The sequence below is a fragment of the Hoplias malabaricus genome, chromosome 7 (assembly GCF_029633855.1).
Source record: "Hoplias malabaricus isolate fHopMal1 chromosome 7, fHopMal1.hap1, whole genome shotgun sequence".
Classification (NCBI taxonomy): domain Eukaryota; kingdom Metazoa; phylum Chordata; class Actinopteri; order Characiformes; family Erythrinidae; genus Hoplias; species Hoplias malabaricus.
This window is the reverse complement of record NC_089806.1, coordinates 34,610,015-34,617,101: the sequence shown is the minus strand read 5'-3', so window position 1 is coordinate 34,617,101 and position 7,087 is coordinate 34,610,015.

The window sequence follows — 7,087 nt, the reverse complement described above, 5'->3', positions numbered from 1 at the left end:
GAGGGCTCTAACGCCGGAGTCGTGGGGGTGCTAACTCTCCCTAAGGCACCCGGAGTTGCTAACACTGAATCTCGCTGTTTATCCCTCAACAATAATAAGCTCCGGATGCGCACTTCTAGCTGGTCCACTTTATCCACCAGAGAGCTAACTAGCTGACACTTACTACAAATACAACCACTATATTTATCGCTAGAGGTGGAAAAGGGCGTTAAACTAAACATGCCACACTCTGAACAGGCAAAACAGCCAGTAGTAGCCATGGAATTGCAGGTACTTACCGCTTTTAGTGAATTTTAGTAACTTACACCAAGAACGTTACTCCAGGGTCCGGTGGCAGTTTTAGTGCCTCTGTAATGAATATTCCTGCGGAGACAATCTAAAAGATAGATCTATGGATGGTTAGTAGGTTATAAAAACAGATATAAATATAGAAATAACAATGGAAACGAGTAAACAGGAAAACCCGAGCGATCAAAACAGCTTCCAAACGGGTACAGAAACAGCCAAACGGGTTCATAATAATTAATAATTACTATTATTATTGCCAAATCTAATAATGTAAACGAATAATTACACTTCATTACTGGTTATTTTATAAGGCATAAGACCTTTAACAGGATATATAGTAATATTTAAAAATGGTTGTTAATTTGACAAGTGATTTGAAGATTATTATAACACTAGACTTGATTGATGCATTTTGGAAAAAACTGAAAAAGAAAATGCGGCAAAACTTTAAAACTCCACTAACTTTGCAACAGTTGTTTTTGAAAAATGCAGTTGTGGGTGTGACATAAACAGGTACATTTTTCCCTACTTGCTTTTCAACAATTTAACTTACCACTTTGTATGAAACAATGAAGAAAGTATACAGACAAACAGGTGACTACAGTCTGTAATTATAGAACTACAAAGTGCCACCTTTCTACCGTTCCCCACCTAACTCACCAACTCCCCCTATTAACTCAACCTCCCAGTTACAGCTGAATCTTAACAAAGACAGTCTCAAACACACCTACACACACACACACACACACACACACACAAATGTACACTCTGATTAGGCTCGGTGCTTTTAATAAGGAAATACACTGCCATACATACAAAAAAATGTATACATGGTGTCCTCACTTCCCCTCAGGAGAAACCAAAAATAAAAATAATAATAATAATAAAAAAATAATAGAATATGGGAAAAGAGATGAAAGAAGGATTAAAGGAGTGAAAGAGAGAAATCAAGAAAACAAAAAAAGACTTTTTTTCATTAAAGGTTTCTCCACTCTTCTGCACATTTGAAATGTCATGGGCACCATTTTCACCTCTTCATCTCTGAAATATAAAATAATAAAATATATATATATTAAAAAATGAAAAAAAAAATAGATAAAACACATACAGGAAGTAAACAAAAAGACAAAATGTAATGTTACAGAATAAATGAATACTCCAATATTTGGTAGGAAAAGAGACAAATAAAAATGAGTGAAACTTTGTTTTGAGACAAAGCAGAACACACCCACACACACCTCTACTGACCACACGCATGCATGCACCCACTGTGAGCACTTCCAGCTCACCTGATATACACACATAAACATAGGGAAGGAAAGTGTGTGGAGAAACTTTCTGCTCAGATGCTAGTCTTTTAACGCTCCTGTCTCAGATTTGTAGGGTTTTATTCTGTTAATGGAGTCATGCTGATTAAAATCCCCCCTCTCCCTCCTTTTGTTCTGAGGTGTAATGGTGATTCTGTAAGGTGGGTTAAGGTCTAACTGAACATTGTTTAATAAACAATTCAAAGAAGACTGAATCTCATTATTGTTATAATTTTCTTTTTATGATTTCCACCAATTGTTTTAATTGTGTACATCTGTTACTCTTAAAAAATAATTTTCAGTGATGATTCATATTTAGTAATAATTACAGATCATGTTGTAGTGTTTGGAATAGTTAAATAGTGGTAAACTATTTTAAAAAGGTTTTAGTTGGATATAATTTTTACATTACTCTTTTTTGTTCATATAATGTATGAACGCTTTCATCACGAATTACAGAAAGATATATTTTGTCAACTAACACACGAACACAGATAAAGAAATACATATATAAGTGTTAGTGTGTTCCTATTACATTTCCAGTCAATGTTACGGTTTGCTCAGACGTACGTTATTTATTCATTTTTACAGAAAGAGTAGTTCGTGGAGTGCAGTTAATATTCTCCAATATTCTGGTCCTGGTTTAAAAATCTTCTAGGCCAATAGGGGGCAGTGACGTTCAGTATACGATACATTTACCTGTGTTGCCAAACCTATATAAAATCCCTCATTTTAAGATATTTACTGATATAAGTTTGTTATATTTAAGTGGGGGGTTTTAAGTGTCGTTTTAATAAGCATATAAGAACACACATTTGTTCAATCTAAGCTTTATCCATCTCTTGGGTTCAGAATATTATATATATTTTAATTTCAGGCATAGGAATATAAAAATGTTGATGTCTTTGGATTCAAAGCATTTATATGAAAACAGGTAATGAGTTTTAAAAAATGATTGAAAATCATCGTATTTGGCAACAATTTTGGCATAATTTTGACCTCAGCTGTGGCCTTCTGTTCACCTCAAGCAGAAACTCCATACTACACCAGTACTGCTTGAGTAAGAATCCCACCAATGCATTCTCATAGATTTATCACTCTATTAGGAACACCTAGTATCTACACTTAATGTCCATTTTATCAGCGCCACTGACCATACTGAAGCACTTTGTAGTTCCACAAGTAGAGATTGTAGTCCACCTGTTTCTCTGCTTTCTTTCTTATACCCATTTCACCCTGTTATTCTATGGTCGGGACTCCTACAGGACCACCACAGAGCAGGTATGATTTGCAGATCATTAGCAACTCTGCAGTGTCATGTGGTGATGTGTTAGTGTGTGTTGTGCTGGCATGAGTGAATCAGACACAGCGAGGCTGCTAGAGTTTTTAAAGCCATCAGTGTCACTGCTGGACTAAGAATTGTCCACCAACCAAAAATATCCAGCCAGCAGCGTCCTGTGTCCACTGATGAAAGACTAAAGGATGACCAACACACACCGTGCGGCAACAGATGAGCTACTGACTTAGTAATTAGTAAGTGTGTCTAACATAGTGGACAGTGGGCAGACAGTGTTTAAAAACCTCAAGCTGCACTGCTGTGTCTGATCCACTCGTGCCAGCGCAACACACACTGACACACCATGAAGCACTGAGAATGACAAAGAACAAATACCAGGTCTGTGTGGGTCCTGAACAATGAAGAGCAAGGTGAAATGGGTATATGAAAGTATGCAGAGAAACAGGTGGACTACTGTCTGTAATTGTAGAACTACAAAGCGCTCATATATTGTAAGTGAGGCTGATAAAATGTACAGTTAGTGTAGATACAACGTGGGTGTTCCTAATCCAGTGATAGTTCAGTGTATAACATGAATGAAATTGTAAATTGAAGTATATTAAAATAAGCCTTCGTTGGAGACGAACACACATGAGCTCGTGAAGGATTTTTTAGATATTGAGAAATTAAAAAGGGAAAGGAGTTATAAAGCTGAGTGTTGTATAAATGTGTGAAAGAGAATCACAACTAACAAAAGTGTTTCTGAGTGTTATTTAATTGGATACATTGGAATGCCTAGAAACTGCTTATCAATGGGAATTAAAAAGTAAAATTAGTGTTGGCAAAAATGAGAAAAATTTAAATCTCCATATGTTTGCTTTTATTGGGAGAAAAAAAGAGATCATGGGTCTAAGTACCGTCCACTTGTTGAAACTTGTGCGTGTGGTGACCCTGCATGACAATTGCATAAGGCCTAGGTTTCACTCTTAAAAAAAAAGAGAGAGAGAGAGAGATGGCAGGACTTTGATCTGTGACGTAGTGATAAAAGCCACATTAATTGGACTTACATAAGGAATATAAGACAATAAGTTAAATATTGGGGCAGATTAAAAGAAAAAAATTGCATAGAGTTACTCCTGGGGGTGGTATTTAAAAATAAGAGAATATTCCCCTGAGCCTGTTTGGGTCTAAGCTGAAAATGGTCAAAGACACAAAAAAGGGATATAAGTAAAAATATATAATGTGCAGTGCTGTGCAAAGGTTTGGGTACTAAGAAGATTGAAAGGTTGCCTCTCAGTGGGTATGGTGCTTGTGTGGAATTGTATGTGAGCTCAGCAGAAATAAAAGTATAATAATCTAAGGGAAATATTTGTGTATAGAAAGTGCGTTTTTGGAATGGTTCATATATTGAATTATAAATTACAAGTGCTCGAATAATACAGATATATTAAGTTTTTCAATAACCTAAGGGATGCAGTTATGTGACTATGTCACTCAAGATGTGTTGAAAGAAATGTGTGGTGTCAGTTGACCATATAGTAGGTGTTTTAGCGGATAGTAATTTGAGACTAACATATAACCAGATGGAAAGGGTTGGTTTGTTGAGGAAGATTTCCTTCTGTTTTCTTTGCTATCTGTAACTTACTGATCCCTTACTCATTTCATTTAGTCCTTCCTGTTTAGAAAAAGGGGTTATCCTGGTCCTAAGTCAAAAATGTTATGAATGGACTAAAGTGTTGCATGTTTAATTACTGTTGATACAGTGGTCTATAACATACGAAAAGGGGGGAGAAAAAAAATTAAGTGTAAGCTGGTTAAAAATGAATAATTAGTATTAGTTTTTAATCAGAAGATATATTAAGCCAGTATCATGCCAAAAGTGGACACTAACGTTTCAAAAGTGGTTACTCCTGTTGAGATAGTTAAGAAAAATAATCCTTTAATTAAAGGCATTGCAGAAATATCTGCTAAATTTATAAGCGATGGCCTGACATAGACCAACCATGGCCGGTAGAGGGGACACTCAACCCAGATGTAATTAAAACTATGGAGGTACTTGTGGCCACATACAAATCAGGGCAGAAAAAAGGGAAGCAGGGAGAAAAGCATAGGGAAAAAAGACAAATAGAGCTTGGCAGGGACCTGGAGGTTGTGAGTTCGATTCCCGCTCCGGGTGACTGTCTGTGAGAAGTTGGTGTGTTCTTCCGTGTGGGTTTCCTCCGGGTGCTCCAGTTTCCTCCCACAGTCCAAAAACACACGTTGGTAGGTGGATTGGCGACTCAAAAGTGTCCGTAGGTGTGAGTGTGTGAGTGAATGTGTGAGTGTGTTGCCCTGTGAAGGACTGGCGCCCCCTCCAGGGTGTATTCCTGCCTTGCGCCCAATCATTCCAGGTAGGCTCTGGTCCCCCGCGACCCTGAATTGAATAAGCGGTTACAGATAATGAACGAATGAATGAATGAATTCTCCAGTTGTTTGAACAAGAGAGTCAGAAACTGTTGCAAAAGAAAAGAGTGAGAAAGGTGCAGAAGCAATAGGCCAGCGTACTAAGGTAATAGAAAAACAAATGGAAGAAATAATGTACCTTTTTCACATGTGGACTCAGTTAAGACACCCACACATTTTGAGAAGGAAGCAAAAACTTAGGAAATCTATCCTCAACTGCCAGTAATCAGTCAAGGAGGAAGCTATCACATCTGTGGTGAGGGTGACTATGTAATTTAAGCAGGACAACAGAGACAACAATAAAACTGTTATAAAACATCCGAGTTCCAAAAGCAAAAAGAGAACTCTATGTCTGCAGACTAAAGGAGACCTGAGAATGAGGAGGTGGACCGTTGGAGATGATGATGATCTGAGTGACCAGGAAGAGGTCATGGGTGGATATGACCCAGCAATTAGACGAATACTGGCTAAAGCAGAAAAAAGAAGAGATAAAAGAGGAGATGTGAGTTGAAGGAAAGAGGATTCCATCCTGCAGCATCCAGTACAAAAATAGAAGACAGAGAACTTTAAGAGAAACAGAAAGGGTATTAGTAATAGTAATAGAAAGGGTAGCGTCGCAGTCACACAGCTCCAGGGACCTGGAGGTTGTCTGTGAGGAGTTTGGTGTGTTCTCCCTGTGTCCGCGTGGGTTTCCTCCGGGTGCTCCAGTTTCCTCCCACAGTCCAAAAACACACGTTGGTAGGTTGATAGGCGACTCAAAAAAGTGACCGTAGGTGTGAGTGTGGATGTGTGAGTGTGTGTGTGTGTTGCCCTGTGAAGGACTGGCGCCCCCTCCAGGGTATATTCCCGCCTTGCGCCCAATGATTCCTGGTAGGCTCTGGACCCACCGTGACCCTGATTTGGATAAGCAGTTACAGATAATGGAATGGATAAATCAATGCCTATCATACTTAGATAATTCTATTAGCTTAGAAAACCAAAAAGCACTGGAGACACAACTGAGAGAATTGCTGGTATAATAAGGAAGAATTGAGAAATGAAAACCCTAAAAAATCTGAAAGACCATATACATTACGCCCAAGAAAAGACATTTGAAAAGATGTGTCCAGTGATCGTCCGAGGACAGAATTTGGAGTACAAGCCTTGGCAGAATACTGATATGTCAGATTTCATGGAAAAGCTGCCTACTTTGCAAGATGGAGCACATCCTTTGATTTCAAATTTGGAAGAGCTTCTGGTGGGAACGCAGCCTGCAATAGGAGACATAAAGAGACTTTTAGTAAATCTCCTGGGTTTTCCAGCCATGGAAGAAATTTTACAGAAAGCGGGTCTAAATTGATATGTAGGAACTGCTGTTAATGATCCAGAGCTGTTTTCTGCATAAAGAAGACGAACATGGTGAGCACTGAAAGATATATTTCCAACAAATGCTCATCCTGATAATATCCTGATTGAGTCTTTAGGAGAGGAAAAAAAACAGAGCGCCTGTGTCAAGAGCCCATCAGGTATGGAGAAATGTGACAGGAAATAACCCAGGTTTAAATCAAATGGAGCAGTCAATTTTGCGAGCCAAATTACAGAAGGGACTGCACTTACCAGTGAGAAGTAAACTGTCAGAAGTAGTGGGTCTTGGAAGCATGGCAAAGAGTGTTTATACAGCTCATATAGCCCATCAAGTGGAGCTTTATAGGAAAAAGGAACATGATCAGAAAGCACAGGACCTAGAAACTTTCAGAAAACTGAATCAAATACAACTGGTGGGCAATAAGAAGAA